General features: G+C 46.7%; 1 protein-coding gene across 3 annotated transcripts in view; it reads right to left on the bottom strand.

Moving 5' to 3' along the window:
• Nucleotides 1-17,703, bottom strand: part of KCNN3 (potassium calcium-activated channel subfamily N member 3) — a 161,954-nt gene that overhangs the window by 36,795 nt on the left and 107,456 nt on the right. The window contains exon 1 of one of the 3 annotated variants that reach the window (XM_024748208.1): nucleotides 17,376-17,407. The exons of the other annotated variants lie outside the window; for them this stretch is intronic. The gene's annotated coding sequence lies outside the window, so the exon portion shown is untranslated. Of the gene's footprint in view, nucleotides 1-17,375; nucleotides 17,408-17,703 lie in introns of those variants that run through there. 3 annotated transcript variants of the gene reach the window in all.

The raw sequence follows: 17,703 nt of genomic DNA, 5'->3' as shown, positions 1-17,703 counted from the left end.
AGGGGCAGTACCCATGTGCTTGTCCTCCCAGGGCCTGGAGACCGCAGCTCTCTGCTCTTCCGGTGACCGTGTGCCTACTTATGGTTTCAGCTGCCACCCCCAGGCCTCTGAGACCAGCCCAAACCTCCCCTCTGAGCTTCGGACCCGTGGACCCACCTGCCAACATGGGGCATATCCGGGGGGACAGCAGGTAAATTACGTTCTGCCTATCCTGAGCCCTACTCATTACCTGTCCCCTGCCTTGGGCCCGGATCCCCTCCAAACCCATCCTCTTCCTCCTGCATCTCCTATCTGTGGGCAATACCACCACCCAACCGCGCCAGGACACTGGGCATTGTTCTCGAACTTCCTCCACTGTCACCCCACATCCAATGAGTCCGCGTGTCAATTTTGAAGCCACCACAATGAGAAGCCTGTACACCGCAACGAAGAGTAGCCCCCGCTCACCCCACAACTAGAGAAAGCCAGCGCACAGCAACCAAGTCCCAACACAGCCAAAAAAATAAATTAAAAAAATGTAAAAAGATAACCATCATCATCATCATTTGTCAAGTGCCAGCCATGCGCCACGTGGCCCAAACCTTTGTATGCATTATCTTATTTAATCCTCACAGTAACGAGATTTGCAATTGTCATTTCCTGTTTTCTTGAGTTGGAAACTCAGGCTCAGCCAGATTAGGGAACTTGCACAAAATAAACATTTACCAAGTGGCGGAGCCTAAGTGTGAGCTTGGGTCTGGCGTATTCCTCAGCCCCGTCTTTGACCATATTATGCCTTTGAGGAAGTGAAGGCCCAGTGAGGGTGATGGGAGAGATTACTGGAGATGCTCCCTTTCTCAGGCATCTGATCCTGGATGTGTATTACAATGAGCCAGCTTCACAAGGGAGTGAGCCAGAGCCAGGGCTGCCCTGTTCAGCACCGTAGGTTGTGTGCTGTGCAACTCCGGGGAGTGCCATTCCCGGAGCCGTCAATGCGAATGGCGCCCCCTGGAGGGCAGTGCCGCGTAGGCAGTGGTCCCGGCTAGAGCCTCAAAGGAAAGGCGTCTTTCTCCTCTCAGTTATGCTTTCCAAAGAGAATTAAAGGCAGGCAGCTGCCCAGGTGCACAAATGTTGAGGAGGGCACAGAGCTGCGGTCTCACCTGGGCAGCGTTAGTGTGGGAGGGAGGGGACCGCTCTGTGACCAAGAACAAAGAGAAACAGACTGGAAGAAATACGCTGGGAAGGAGTTTTCTTGTTACGGTTTCCCAGAGCAGTGGGGATTCCAGGGCAGGACGTGGGAGCTCTGGCTGGACAGCTTCCCCTGCCACTGAGAAGAGGGGGTGCCAAAGAGGTGAGTAGGAAGAAGTCTAACTCAGCAGAGACAACCACCCCCATCTGGGGAACATGGCTGCAGCTTCAGGATCTCTCTGACCACAAGTAGCCTGCATGTGGAGGGCAGTTGCCTCTAACCTCTAACCTCTTTCCACATGCCTGGGCGTCCAGATGGCACACTTCCTTGGATTTCTGGGGGTGGACTTTGGCCACTTGAAGAGTGACAAAGTCTCGGGCAGGGTCTCAGGGGCTGGTCCAGGCTCGCCTGTCCCACAGCCAAACCACCCAGACCTTGGCTTATATGATTAACTGGAAGGTCCTGGAACACATCAGAAAGAAAGCTAATTCTGAAGCTCAGGACTGTGTGGAGAAGGGAATGGAGACACCCAGCACCTGCACCCCTCCAAGAGGGGGTTTCTTGCTAGAGGAACTTCTAAATCTCCGCAGCTGGCATGCCCCAAGATCTATAAGAGCAGCAGCTGGAAGGAAAGGCTCGTGTGCTGGGGCCTCCCTGCTCATCTCTGTGGGCCCAGGAGCAGAATGAAGGGATGCAGCTGGGGAAAGACAGCCTGCAGCATCCAAACTCCTTTTTTCTGCCTCTTGAACTGAGAGATTCTTGCTGGGGAAAGAGAAGGAGCAAGACACAGGATATGTGACCCATCTGGACGTTTCTTCTCACTTTCAGGACACGAAGAGGATGGTATAAAATCCCCTGCACATCAGCGGTCTCCTCATGAGCTCCGTCTGCTCCTCTGAGAAATGAGGGGGCCTGGACCCCAGCCCCATGCAACTATAACCCCCCAAACAGGACGGAGAGCTGGCCAGGTAGGCGAGTGGTCAGTGACCAAGAACAAACAGAAACAGGATGGAAGAAATACCCTGGGAGCACGTTTGATGCTTTAAGGGGCCATATTTGGAAAGACACAGATTCCCAGAGGGACTTGCCCTAAATTGACCTGACGGTGACGAGTGTCCTTACGAACACAGTGTGGCTGTGCTGAGGGGTTTTGCCTGCAGAATGGCGTTCTCCTAAGGAGCATTAACCAGAGGCCTAGGACTCCCCAGCCTCTGGGCTTTTCTAGGGAGGGGAGAGAACAGCCATGGACATACCATCAAAGACCTGGACAGGAGGTGCTTTGCCTGTTGAGTAGGCTTTGTCTCTGGGAGTCACTGAGTCTTGGGGCTACCTTTAGCCAGACAAACCTCTTTCTTTTCAGGCGAGGAAATGGAGGCCAGAGAGGAGCATGCTGGGCCCAAGTCCATCGTACTTCTCATCACTGTGCTGCCTCTTTCCTACTCTACCAGCACCAGTCATGTCAGCCTGGGATGGTCAGTCCCAGGAGAAAGACCCTCAACAGGGAGCTTAGATTCTCTCCAACTTGTGTGACTCTGGACAAGTCGCTTCCCCTCTCTGGACCTTGGTTTCTTCATGTAAAATGTGAGGATTTTTCCAGTTCTTAGGTAGGTGTTTCTATGATGACACTCTACCACCACCCACACATACACACCCTCACTCAACCTCCACCCGGTCTCTGGGAAGCGTTTGGCTGGGCTGACTGCAGACACAGAAGCCAGTCATCTTCACAGGCAGGAGGCCTTTTATATCCCATGGGGAACAAGATGAAGAGTTCCGCTCAAGTGGAAACCACCTAGCAGCCTCCACCCAGAGCCAGCCAGCCACCCCTTGGGCAGCTGTAGCAGGTGGCCACCAAGTTACATAGAACCTCTGACGGCTCCTAACCAAGACTTTTGACCACTGAACACCTGTGATTCCTGAAACAGAACAGGAGAGGGTGAGTTAGTGCCCCAGCTGTTATACAAGAGTCAGAATGGCTACCCTCGGAGTCACCTGAGTCTGCCTGCCTGTCTCTCTCCCCCTCTTCCTCCCCAGCCAGCCTGGAGAGGCCCCTGGAGGCTCCTCCATCCCAGTACTCCAGCCCTGGCTCTGTTTTCCAGGATGCAGCCATCACAGAAGATGCTTGTGACATGTTGCCAGGCAACAAAATGCTTCCTGAAAACTACAACCCACCTCTGACACTTCATAGGGCTGGAAACCAGCAGATGAGAGGAGCCTCTGCCAGAACAAGAGAGAAGCGTCAGGAGGGAACACGTCGGAGCTGAGCAATTGCAGAAGCAAAACGAAAGAGCCCAGACAGTCGTATAAAGTACCAAACAGCAAACAGATGGGGAGGAAAAACTGACTCACTGAAATGAGGGAGACAGAGAGAGAGAAGGTGACGTGGAGGAGAGCCCTCCGCAGGTCAAGTCCTTGAAAGGCCTCCTTTATTTTATTTTTGGTCAAATCTGTCATGATTAGAGTTGAGGTTGTTGATAAGGAGGAGGATGGTAATGATACTGATGATGATTCCTTAGGCAAACACTTATCTATAGGCTTTTACTTGGATGAGTGATTTTATTAAACACCCTCAAGCAATGGCACGATTTTCCCCAGACTTTCCAGGAAATAACAATTATTCCCTAAAACAAACATCTCCACAGCCATCATCATCACCCCCTTGCTCAAATACAGGATGATTCACTTGTTAGCTTAAGTGACCTTGGGCTCTGGAATCTCAAGCACTGAGTAGATCTGGGAGAGCCAGGCCCAGGAGATGCCCAGGCTGGAAGGCTCCCTGGCTGCCAAGGGGACCTCAGAGGGAGGTGCCGGGAGCCCGGCACGGGAGTGTCACAGGTGGAGGACCCTCCCTCTCCAGGCAGGATCTCTGGGCCAGCAGTGAGATTCTGCCTCACATAACTCTCAAAGCCTCCATTCCCTAGTTTCTGAAATGGGAAAATTACTCCTGCCCTGCCCACCCCACAGAGTGCGGGCCCCAGAGGAGAAAGTGCATAGACTGAAAAGCTGTGAACAAGAAGACAGTGTTCCTGACTTATTCAAAAATAATGCCTAACCTCCTACAAGTGCTGGGCATTCTAGAAAACATTCTCTTACAAACTTACCATCTGCTGGGGGAGAGGCAATTAACAAGCAACCTCACACAATGGTGAGTGAGCTACCCCACTGCCCTTGGCTTCAGTTTTTCCATCAGTGAAATGGAGATAACATCACAAAAGATTCTTGTGAGGGTTAAATGGGATGATGAATGCAAGAAACCAGTACTTAACAAATGACGGCTCTCTTTCTCCTGCCTCAGGCTTGAGGTCATCCTTAACTAGGCTTCTGAGACCCTGGCTCAGTCTCACCAGCCCTCCAGCTTTGCCTAATTTGGCCGCAGCAACAGTCTGGCAACCTCAGGAGGGTATAGTCTAATTTCTGAAATAATGAAAAGCCTCAAGACACATTTACTCCCTAAATAAAATCCACAGTTTAAATTATAAACAAGAACAAAACAAATTAAGAATGTTGGTAACTAAGTGAGAGCAATTTCATATGCTAAACTTGACGAAATAATTACAAAGCTACTACCCAGTTAACTGTATTCACATTTACTTAACTCTTTAAGTTTGACAATACAGCTGTTTACTTTATTAATTTTGACATATACTTTCTCAGAAAATGCCTAGCCAGTCTCCAACCCCGCCTGCCCCGGCCCCCCGAAAACTAACGTCATGGCATTTGAGGATGATGGGCCGTTTCTACCTGTACCCACTAACAGGAAGTGGCTTCCCACTAAAAATTGCTGTTTTTCTACAGCACCAATCACAATTTCCATCTAGGTACCAGATAGCATGCCCTCAAACAAATTATAAATTGGCCTCAGAGCGCCAACTGAAAGAAAAACTAAATTCGCTTTGCACATTTTGCTCTTTCTCCTTTGGCCCCAACACAGTCACATAAGACAACTCCCTAATTTAACAAATATCCCAAGGGCCCTATAGCAGGCAGTCAGAGTCCCGGGGTCCCAGGCCTCTACTGCCCTATAAGTCAGGGGACAGGACAAATCACCGAGTCTCGTTGAGTCGCTATGTCCTAATCCACTAAATAGGGGGGTCTGGACTCTATTCTGCCTGCTCACTTCTTAGGGCCATTGTGAGAAGCAGAAGAGATTAAGTCCTGGATTTTATGTTTTCCCCAGCTTTTCGTTCCCTCTCTTATTTGAATTTCATACTCACCTAGGAAATAAGTAAGACAGGCTTATATTTCCAACCTACGGATCAGAGGAATGAGGCTCAGGAAAGGATCCAGTGTTCCCCAAGAACCAGCTACAGTCATAGGCACTTGTCTTATTTAATAGAGGGTAAGTGATATGCCCAAGGTCATGTAGCTGGTGAACTTTTAAGCTAGGCTGTGAGCCAGGGTTTTCCGACTTCAGATGTCACTGCTCTCAATTTTGTAGGCAATAGAACCTCACATAGAAATGTGAGGTGTTATTACAATCATTGCTAGTATTACTGAAATTGAACCAAATGGGTTTTATCATGAGTTGACTGTAGAAGGCCTTGGACACTAAAGCAAGGAATATGGACTTAATCTTCTAAAGGGAGCAATTGCATGTTTTTTAGGGGTAATAGAATGTATCTAGTGGTAGTATAATTTGAGGCCAGAGAAGCTACTTCTATAGTCCAGTGTAAGATGACAGGGATCTGTGTCAGTGAGGTAGCAGGAAGAGGTGAGTTTGAGAGACATTATAGCATAAAAACCCTAGGTCTTGAGGCCTGAATAAAAGGGTGAATGGGGGTGGGCATAGGCACAAAGATAGTGAATGGTTATGAGCCTATGAGATAGTTATGGCCCAATAGTCCTTCCTCCTTCCTTCACTGTAAAAGAGCTCAGGAATGAGCAATGGCTGCCAATAATAAAGACTACATTTTTCCAGCCATGTGAACGACCAATGAACGTGAATGGAAATGACGTGTGTCACTTCTGGCAAATGTCTTTAGAGAGAAAGAGCACACCTTACTTTGTCCCTTCCTCCCTCCTGCTGGCTAGAAGGTAGATGGGATGGCTGGAACTCTGGCAGCCTTCTTGAACTATGAGGAAGAAGCCATGTACCAAGGCCAGCAGGGCAACAAGGCAGAAGAAGCCTGGGTTCCTAATGCCATGGAGCACCATAACTGCTCTGGAGTGACCCTTTTCCAGTCTTCTTTTGCATAACAAAGAAACTTCTATTTTGCTTAAGCTGCGGTTATTTTGGGTTTCCTGTCACTTGCAGCCAAAAACTAATACTAACTGGAAAAGTTCCTGAGAAAAAGAAGACAAAAACAGAGAAGCAGAGAGAAATGGGGGGCAGCATGATGAGTTTGAACAGAGACTTGATACATGGGACATTCAGTCTTGGCCTCCTACATAGGAGGTATCCAAGAACCCTACACTGCCACCACCACACTTCTAAGCCACCATGTCCTTTGCCCTGGCCTGTGCAATGGCCTCCTAACTCATCCTCCTAGTAGTTTCCTTGCCCACTTCCGATTTATTCTCCACAAAGCTGCCAGAGTGATATTCTTAGAATGAATGGGGTTGTATTACTCTCTGACTTGAAGCTTTCAGAGGCCTCCCACTGCCCTTGCCTTCAATCCCTTAACACAGTCCCCAGAGCCCCCTCTGCAGCTCAGGCTCTGCCACAGCCCCGTCCCTCTCCACACTACCCTCCTTCCAGCTACCCCACACCCCATGCTCTTCGCCAGCTCAGGGCCTTTGTATGTTCTGTTCCCTCTTCTTGGAGAGCTCATCCCCTTGGTCTGTAAATGACTCATTCCTTCCCATCCTTCAGGTCTCAGCTGAAACATAACCTCTCTGGAGAGACCTTCCAAGCAGGTCCAAGCCGAGTAGGATTCCTCTCCAACCCCATTACTTAAAAAAAAAAAAAAAAAAAAATCATTGCAACCTTGTTTCTTTTAACACCTTCAACACTATATACCATAGATTTGAAAGCACCTCCTTGTGTCTTGAGTTGTTATTGGTCTACATGGTCTTCCCTGGTAGACTATAAGCCCCATGAGGGGAAAAAAATCACGTGTGTTTTACTAAGGTATATTTAATGGCTAACATAGTGCCTAGTGAATAGTAGGGCTCAACAACTATTAACATTATTCCTACTTAGCAAGCCATTCGGAATTGAGCATTACATCTCAGGGGAAAGTCTTGACTCAACGTTTAGACTTCGGAGGTGAGGATGCACTCTTGTGAGACTGGATGCATTCTCTGGGGGCAAGCATGATAGAGAGATGCCAAAGGGTGGAGAATGTCCTTTAGGAAGCAGTTCTGATGGAGAAAAGAAGGGGATGGGGAAGACCAGCATGAGATGGGTCCAGAGAGCAGAGGGTGGAGGGAGTGAGCTCAACACCGGGGCAATCCCTGTTTAAAGATCTGCAAGGACCTGAAAAATCACTGCTTTTATCAGCGGGAAAACTAAGGCGGAGAAATGGGCTCCCAGGCCAGATCCAGAGCCCCTTGCTAAAGCTGGAAGCAGGACATGAGCCTCTTGACACTTAGAGTCCTAACTAGTTCCCCACTTGACTTAAAATCCTTTGGCCTAGGGCTTCCCTGGTGGCGCAGTGGTTGAGAGTCCGCCTGCCGATGCAGGGGACACGGGTTCGTGCCCCGGTCCAGGAGGATCCCACATGCCGCAGAGCGGCTGGGCCCGTGAGCCATGGCCGCTGAGCCTGCGCGTCCGGAGCCTGTGCTCCGCAATGGGAGAGGCCACAGCAGTGAGAGGCCCGCGTACCGCAAAATAAAACAAAAACAAAACAAAACAAAAACCCTTTGGCCTAAATTCAGCTGTGGCTCTGTCAGGTGGCAGGCTAAGTGGGGTGTGGGTGCTGGTCATAGGGCGCAGGCTAAGCAGGGTCTGTGCAGTTGTACTGAGGAAATATTAACAACAGCATATGGGGCTGTAGGTTGGGACTGTCAAAAGTGCCAAACCTAAACAGAGATGTGCCCTGGGTCTCACTCCCTAATTCCCAGGTCATTATGCCTCTTTTGAGAGATGCTTGCTCTTCCCATGGGCCACTCTCAAGCTGCACTAAAAGTAGAATAATGCCGAGAAAATGGGAGGTTGCCTAATCTTTGGGGCACTGTGTTTAGTCTGGGGCCTCCAATTTGTGGGGACACTGATGACCAAAGAGGAGGATGAGAAAGAGAGTGGAGTCTGATGGGAACTGAGTCCTGTGAGGACTTGCTGAAGGATCAGAGACCATTAGATTGAAGAAGATGAAACCTGAATTCTCAAACGTTTAAGGGGCCTTCAGCGGAAGAAGGAAGATCAGCCTGCTTCACTGGGAGCTCAGCATGTGCTAAATGCTTTGCCCTGTGCTAAGCGCTTTTTGTGAATTATCCCACTTCCCAGATGTCCTAAGGCTAGCTTGCCCAAGGTCACGGCTGTAAGAGCTTGAGCAAGACCCCAAGCCCATATCCGCCTAGATGGCAATGGTTTAACCACCAGCCTATGTTGCTTGAATTTTTGTGTGGATACAGAAAACAGTTAGGACTCAAGTGAGAAACTATGAGGAGTTTAACTTTAACCAATATTAGGAAGATATTTCTAGGTCAGAGCTGTCTGCAGATGGATTGAATGGTCTTTTAAAATGATGAGTTCCCTGTCCCAGAGCATGGTCAGTAGAGGCTGCATGACTCTGGCGAGATTAAGTATGTGTACGATGTCCAAGGTAAATGGTGGAACCAGGAGCCACATGGTCTCTTAACCCTGAGTTCAGGCTGTATCCAGCCTCTGCGTGCTGTGTCACTGCATGTATTGGCTCAGCTGCAACATATTTAACACTTTCAAAAGGAGTTTTACTCAGTAGGCTCTGTGCCCCCTCTATTGTAGGGGTGTTGAGCTCATCTGGCCCTTCTTAGCGTGTCTGGGCCTGTCTGGGCCAGCCCGCAGGGGGTTTTGTTGGCAGGCAGCTCCTATGAGCCTCTTGGGAAAACAAAATGACCTGGTGTGGTAGGTTGGTGGGTTCCCAGGGCCACTATTCCCAGGCCACCAGGGGATGTGGTTGCCAGGGAAACTCTTGGGCAGTGCACAGAGCCGGGAAGTAGACATCCAGGTGGGGTGGGAGGTGGAGGTGGGGTAGGGCTGGGGATGCTCAGTGAGGTTCCATTTGCAGTATAGCATATCTCACCCATATTCCCTCCCAGCTCAGCCTCTGAGGGACTGGGGCCAAGCCTCAGGGGACGGAGGAGCCTGTATTAAATGGAAGGAGAAAATCTCACGAAAAAATCCCCTAGCAGATATGCTATGAGAGCGGGAATACAGAGCTCCCCATAAGCTTGGGCGGCAGCGGCCATGCCCGCAGTGGAGGGAGGTGGAAAGCACAGAATGGCAAGGAGGGCACACATGACGTGTCCCAGGCCACCAAACACATGGAGAAGGCCTGTGGGGTGAGGGTCCAGTCCCTTGCTGGTGGGTGCCTGCATTGAGATGCAGGGCACCAAGGGATCACCAGGGGCAAACAAAACCACCCCAAAGTTGAAAAATGGAAAAGTTGACAGAACATCGATTTCCTGTCTTGACTAATGTCAGCCCACAAATAGATGTGGCTGACGTGGCTTACAGGAAACCCTCCCTTTTCCTCACCTTGGCTCCCTCCAAGGATTCCCACCCTTGTAAGATTTTTGGCATTGTCTCCTCCCAGTGGTACAGCCTTTTGCAACTGGTCCTGGGGATGAGACTCAAGCCTGGGTGCCCTTAGGCATCCATGATAAGAAACAAGCAACTTCCCCCTTATACATCAAGGGTGGTACTAGCTGTGTACCATCCTTGGTGGAATCAGGAAGATGGTCATTCCAGCCCATTTCTGTAGGGCTTAATTCTCAGATCTCAGTTGAGAAAGGTTGAATGATCCTTCCCAGCTGGAGAAAGAGCCCTGTCCTTAGCTGGGTCTACCTAAGGCAAAAATCCTGGAGGCAAAAAGGCACTGGCCACCTCACAGCAGAGAGAGTTTATGGAAACCTAGTGTTTAGTGTAACACAAGTTGGAGTAATTTGGGGATTGACTCGACTGGAAAAATGGAATGGTTTCTCAGTGCAGTGGAGTTCACTTTGCACCCACACTGTCCCAAACTAATCTTATGGGCAATTTCCTCATTTCTTGATTCTCCTTTCTAAGAAGTGTCATTCATTACTTATAATTTGTGAATAATATATTATTTAATATAAATAAAAGTACCAAGAAACCAGTCACAAATTAACGACTTCCGTGCGTAATTGTCAAAGAGCACAAACATACTGCCAGTAAGAAAGGAAAGAATTGTTGAATCAAAAATAACAGAGAAAGAGCAAGTGGGCTGAGGTAGTAAGGATGGGGAAAAATGTAAAACATGCACATGAAATAAAAACGGGACGCTACTAGAAGCAGGAACGAGAGGCAACCTTGGGGCAGAGGACCCAGTCCAGAAGTTTATTCTTGTTGCCCTGGGCGCCGGCGCCACAGCAGGGTTAAACCTGAACTCTGGCGGCGCCAGGAGCTGGCCGACTGGTTTCCCCCCCGCCCCCCGTACCAGCCTGCTCCCAAAAGCCTTGGCCTTGCGGGAACCACCTACCCGCTGGCTGTTTCTCCCTATCGGACGGGGCCTTCCGCGTCATTGCTGGGACCCCAGAGCCTTGCCCGCCTAGAGCTGGTGCTAGAGAGTTAATGCAGCCCTGCCTCGGACCACACCTCACCTGCACAACTCCACCTGCCTGGACACTGGTTCTAGGTCCTCCCATAATCATCCTCCGGCCACAGAGGGGCTGTAAGTGGCACCCCGCCCGAGGAGAGAGGACCCCAGCCTAGGCTCACGTCATCCCCCTACCTTGTCCACTAAGGCCACTGGCAGCTAAGTCTGAAGGGGAACCCTTTAGGAAGGAACTTTTATTGAGCTTTTCTGAGGAAATTACATGTAAAAACTGAGTGAGCCGTTCAACTTCACATTCCAAGCCCTGTTGATATAAAATATGAGTTCTTGTGCAAGATGAGAAGAGGGGCTTTGTGGAGGGAGAAAAAACAAAATGCTCCCTCTTTACAGTAAAACACACACACACACACACACATATTGCCATGCATTCTCACTGAAAATACAATAAAATGTAATGAAAAAAATCACAAGTAACATCCCACAGAAAACAATAGATGTATTTCCCAAGCATTTTCTATGCTTGTTATACATCTATGTCTTTTTAATTGGTAACATCCTATATAATACCTTTGTGTGCTCTTTTAAAAAATATCACATCACGACTATTTTCCTACATTATTATAGTCTTTGAAGGATGATTTTTTTTAAATTGTTGCCTAACTACCCATCATATTGATGTGCTATGATTTATTTAACTGTTTAAACCCTGGACATTTGCTTCGTTTCTGATTCTCCACTGTTGTAGAACGCATCATGCTGAAGAATCTTGACAAAATTGATTATTCCATTAGAATAGCTTCCTAGAAAGTGAATTCCTGGGTTAAATTTATGAACTTGTAAAGGCTCCCCTGACACACTATTTAATTGTTTTCCAGAAAAATGGTGCTAATTTTCCTTCTTGCCATCAGTATGAGAGACACAACCCATCCACCCCACCACAAACAATAACAACTTTCTTCAGCGTTGAATTATATTTATTTAAATTTTTGTCAATTCTGGAGGAGAAGAAGCAATTCTCCTTGTAGTTTTAATTCGTAGTTCTTTGAGTTGAGAGGCTGTGTTTTTCATTTTATTGGTTATTTGTATTTCTTCCTTTGTGGTTGTCTGTTTTTATTTTTAGCCTTTTTTTTTTTTTTTTTTTTTTACTGAGGAGATGAGTTTTTCGGATTGCTAACTAAGACTGCTTTGTACAATAGGGATATTTACCTCTTCTCATGTTTGCTGCAAATATTTCTCCTAGTGTAACATTTGCTTTTTAAAATAAATTTATATTTTTTGAAGGACAGAAATCCAAAACTGTATGTATAATATAATCAGATATACCAGTCTTTTCCTTCACATTTCTTGTCTTCTAAGATTATATGCTTAACAAGTCTCTCCCATCTCAGGACTGATTAAATATTTACTTTGTTTTCTGGAGCTTGTTCGTGGTTTCTTCTTTTACATCTGACTCTTTAATCCACCTGGAATTTATTTTGGTGGCTGGTGAGAGGTGGGGTTCTAATTTGATTTTTCATCCAAGTATCCAATCTTCCCATTAACATTTATAGAATAATCTATTCCTTCCTAATTGGTTTTTTCCTCAAGTATTGGGTTCTCACATACTAGGATTTATTTCCGGAGTTTCCATTAGGTTTCATTGATCTGTCATTACTGATTTTTCAGTAATGCCACAGGGACTTAATTACCTTAGTTTTGTAACACATTTTAATATCTAGCGGAGAAAGTCCCCCTCAAAGGTCTTCTCTTTCAAAAGAAGTTAAGCTATTCTCTTTTATTTATTAAAACATCCTCAGGGGCTTCCTGGTGGCGCAGTGGTTGTCCCAAAAAAAAAAAAAAAAAAAAAATCCTTAGAATCAGTAGGTTTCCACCTTCAAATTTCTAATTTTGTTTGTGTTTTCTTTTTTTCTTGATTAGATTTATTAGAAATTGGTATCTTTTGGATTCACAAATTCTGTTTTTCTTTTTTTAAATTCATTAATTCCTGTCTTTGTTATAAAGCTAATTTGTTCTGAGGCTTGTTCTGTTCTTCTAATGAATTCATGCTTTTTATTTTAAATGAAAAATCTTAAGGATATTTTTCATCTGAGAACAACTTTGGTCACATCTGAGTTTTTGTTTGTTTGTTTGCGGTAGACGGGCCTCTCACCGCCGTGGCCTCTCCCGCCGCGGAGCACAGGCTCCGGACGCGCAGGCCCAGCGTCCATAGCTCACGGGCCCAGCCACTCCGCGGCATGTGGGATCCTCCCGGACCGGGGCACGAACCCGTGTCACCCGCACCGGCAGGCGGACTCCCAACCACTGCGCCACCAGGGAAGGGAAGCCCCTGAGTTTTAATATATAGGGTTGTTGTAATTTTTCAACTAGTCTTCAATGGTAGTTTTGAATAATTCTCTTTTGACCAAGTTGTAATTGAGGAGACTGCTTTAAAAGCTCCCCCCGCAAAAGTTTCCTTTTAATTGAAGTTTATGGCCTTGTTGTTAGAGAATACGCCTGAAAATTTTTTTCTGTTGTTTTGAAACGTGTGGCCAAGAAGTTGATCAATTTTTGTAAATGTCGATGGATGCTTAAAAAGAAAATGTATTATTTGTTTATAGGCTACAAAGTTCAAAATTTATCAATTAAAACATTAAAAACTCAGATCGTCTATCTCCTTATTTATTTTTGCATAAAAGTTCACAGTTTTCCTGTGTATAATATTTTTATCCATATTAAATGGTTCCTTTGGACCATTTAATGGTTTTGGCTTTGAATTCAACTTGGTTTAAAATGAGGATTTCTACTCAATTGCCCTTTGGTTTGTACTTAACTAATAAATCTTTGCTATTCACTTATTTTTCTGGGTTCTTCCGTTTTAGGTACCTCTTTTGTAAACAGCGTAAAATTAAATTTTGCTTTTAAATCCTATCTAAGTAAGGGACATTGTCTTCTAATTGGGAGGTAAATTCAATTATGTTGATTGTTATAAATTTTAAGTTTGGTTTCCTCTCATCTTGTTTCAGGCTTTCTGTTTTTAAATTCTTCCTTCTTGCTTCCTTTATTTTTCTGTCTCTGATGATGTTTGTGTGTCTCATCCAGGAATGTGGAAAATGCACATTCTCAAGGTAGGGAAAAGCAAGGCTCTCAGGCACGGGGTTTGGGGGTCCTGGGTCTGCTGACCCCTGGCTCCATGACCCAAGGCACATTGCGTTAACTGTAACCTCCCTGGGCCTCCATTACCTCACGTGTAGGATGGAGATAATCATAGTCCCTGTACCTCACAGAGCTGTGGTCTGGATTAAGTGAAATAACACCTGGCTGATGCTATCGTTATCATTATTATACTTATAAAATTCTACCTGTGGTTACCTTTAGCTTTAAAAAATGATTTAAACTATATTTCTCTAATTATTAAAATTGAGAGATAAGGCTTTAGAAATTCTCTTCTACTTAAGATGATGAATTTATCATGCTTTTACTAATCCTGCCTAGACAACTTCTCTCAACTTTTTAATCTGAGAGTTAGCAACCCTCTCATTATTATGGAATTATTATTTGGTTGCATACATTTACCCTTTCCAGAATCTACTTTTTCTTTGACATTAAAATTTCATTTTACAATCATGTTTAAATGTAGTCTGGATTTCATGTTTACCTGGTTTCAATACTGTCTACCTGTATTTCTTTCATATAGTTCCATTATTAAGATCTTAATCGTGATTCATCCCTTGGTCAACGGGCACACAAGCTCCCCAAAAGAGTGTAAGTTGTAACCTTCTGAGCCCACAAGACTCCAAGAATGACTTTTGTTCCTCTTGTTTCCTCATGTAAATGACACGAATGCCCTAATGTCTCCTGGAATTTAGGGTTCTGAGGAAAAGTCAGCTCTGTGTTGCTTATGTGCTTCTAGGATTGTTTAACCTTATGATTCAGAAAATTTTCCAGAAAAAAAATTATTTTTCCCCCTATTCTAAGCGGAAAACAGGAAACCTTTTGATCTGAATAATCTTAACCTCCCCACCACCCCCCTGGCAGGCCAATTCTGATAAAGTTTTCTTCATGTATGTCCTTGATTTTGCTTTTATCCAAATCATTCTGGTTTCTTCCTCCAAAATAACTCTAGAGCTAGGATTTAGCCTTGATTCTGCAGCTTCCAATTCTGTCCTATTCACCCTCTTCTCTCATCTCTTTGTTCTTGTCTTCTACATTTGGAGAGAACATTTGTTTGTCCTTCACATTCCGCATTTTAAAAAATTCAGTGCCCCAATGTGGATTTTCTTTTTGCTAAAACATTTTCATTTTCTGTGAACTCTAGGCTTATGTGAACCAGATACATTTTCGTTTCATATCTGCCCACTCTTCTCTATCATAGAGATCACATCTTCTCGTACCCTGTAAGGGATGCCCAAGAATTTTCAAATGTTGCTTTCTGTTCCTCATAATTAAATGTTATTCTGCATCTTCAGAATTATTTTCCTCTTAATGCTGCACATTTGCTTCAAGGCCTCCTGTATGACTCTCCTTCCCTCCCCTCCTCAGTCTCCCCCACCCACCCCCTGCCGGGAATTCATCTTTGAATTAGGAGTGATCTATCCAGACCTGGCACCAGGCAGCAGGATTGCCCTAGGCTGCTCCTCTGCCCAGCGGGGTGCTGATTTCCCCTTTCTCCAGCTAGAGGGCAGGGTTCCAGTTCTAGCAGGCTTCATCCAATGTGACAGGATACTTTCCTATCCTTACTAACTAGTCCTCTCATTCCCCAAACCAGTGGTTTGCATCCTCTAAAGTCATGGACTCCTGCTAGTAAAAAATTTTTGAGCGTGCACCCTCCCCCTGCTATATGTATATTTATTATAAATTGTCCACATGTATTACAGTCTACCTGCATATTAAGATTAGCACAGATTAATTTTCTTAGATAAAAATAAGTATGAATAGAAACTCTGATCATTTCTTCCCGTCATCCCAGTGGGTCACTGTGCATGTGTTACACGTTGGAGGTTGTGCCTCACATCAGAGGGCCGGTGGGAACCCACTGCTCTCAGAGCTCTTCCCGGCTCCGCCCAGCACACAAAGGCTCTACTTGGGCACCTGTGTCACCCCCGTGCTATGTGCTTCCTTCTGTAGACCTTCTCTCTGCTCCTCTCTTGGAGCTGAAGCCCCTGGCGGAGGTGGTAGGAGATTGTGGGAAGGAGACGGGGAGGAGGAGGGAACTGTTCTTGCTTCCAGCTTCCGGCCGGTGCAGACCTGGGTGTCTGGGACAGAAGCAGAAGAGACTGGAGGAAGGAAGCCTCTTTTTATCTTCCTTATGATGGGAGGAGTGGCTCTGTTTTAATGCGAGAAGGAATGGTCACTCATTGTTTTTCTCCAGTTCCAGCAGCCAGGTCTCCAGAATCCATTTTCTCACGAAAATGCCAATATACAGGCTTAGATGAAAGTTCACACCATCACCAAAGACCTGTTGATAGGCTGGAAGGCCTGAGATACTGACACAGCCTGTGAGCAGAACTTGGAGCCTCAGGAGAGAAGAGGCCAAAGGGATTCCAGTCACGAGGGTAGGAGGTCATTTACAAAACTTGGCTCTGGATCACAAGACTCGGCCCACTCTGTCAGTGTCATGGGAGGCCTTGTCGCTCCTCCCAGGGAGATAAACAGCCACATGTGAGCTGGCAGACTCCGTTCAGGGCGTGCCAGGAAAGCCCCCTTCCTGCCTCACTGCCTTTAGGCCTGGGGCCCCCAGTGGTCTCTCCACCAGCTCAGCTGCTTGGTGTGTGACAGCGTTTAATGAGGAGGTTCCTCGGATGGGCTCTGGGAGGCCTGTGGGAGGCGGGCACGTGGCCAGGAGAATCCCAGAGAATGGCGAGTGCCACACTGTCAGGCCTCAGAACCCATGATGTAATGTTTCACTGGGGTCCAAGGAAAACAAGCCTCCTGTTGACGCTGCCCTCCCAGCAACCAGGCGCTGCCCTCCCCATAGCAGGCTGTTCTGGGTAATTACTGCTTCCCTCTCCCTCCCTGGAAGGAGGAAATGTGAAAAACCTTTACTGTCACATAAAAGCCAACCCCAGATATGAGAAATGTCTTTCAAAATGAGTCTTGCTGAAGAGGGATTTCCATAGCAACTTCAGAAGTGTGTGTTCACAGCTAGAGATGCATCCGGGCTGATGAAACCCACCTGGAATGTGAACAAGCCCTGCTCTGGGCATCAGCAGAGTGGAGTTTTTCTAGAGCCTGTCATGCTGCTATGTGACCTTGGGTGAGTCCTTTACTCTCTCTGCTGTCTCAGGTGACAGAATTGTCATTGATCAGGCTGAGAGAGAAAAACGGCATTTTGCCCACATTGGACAGGGCAGGTCCTTCCACCCTGGTCTGAGGCTTCAGTCCTCCAAAGCATTGCCTGCCTCCAGTTTCTGTCTGGTCTCTGGTTGAATAATTCCTATCTCAGTCTCTGCCAATCTTGCTGATTATTTGACATTGGGGAAGGACAATGCTCATGTAAGCTTGATTCTAAAAGAAATTGCTTGGTCTTTTTAAAAGAAGCACTTTGCCTGATTAGGAAAGAATATACTTACTCATAAACGCTTCCACAGTTCCATAGGTCAGATTCCCGGGAAAGAGTCACTGGGACGCTGCGATTTGAGTGCGGGAGGCTTGTTGGGGCTGCTCTCAGGATCAACACCCATGGGGCCTGAGGGACATAGGACTGGGGAGAGGGAGGGGCTGAAGTGCCACGTGATCCCCCAGGAGCCCTGGAGCCAGGATGGCCCTGCAGAGCTGTGAGGTAAAGGGGCTGGGCCTTTCAACTCCTACACTGACAAGTCACTGGATGCTTGCTGCCCTGGGCAGGAGGCTTGATCTTAGCTGAGGCAGCTCCCTTCATCCAGGGCAATTCTGCCACAG

This window comes from Neophocaena asiaeorientalis, unplaced genomic scaffold (assembly GCF_003031525.2).
Source record: "Neophocaena asiaeorientalis asiaeorientalis breed wild unplaced genomic scaffold, Neophocaena_asiaeorientalis_V1.1 scaffold76, whole genome shotgun sequence".
Classification (NCBI taxonomy): Eukaryota; Metazoa; Chordata; class Mammalia; order Artiodactyla; family Phocoenidae; genus Neophocaena; species Neophocaena asiaeorientalis.
The sequence above is the reverse complement of the archived record's forward strand: the minus strand, read 5'-3'. Positions and strand labels throughout refer to the sequence as shown.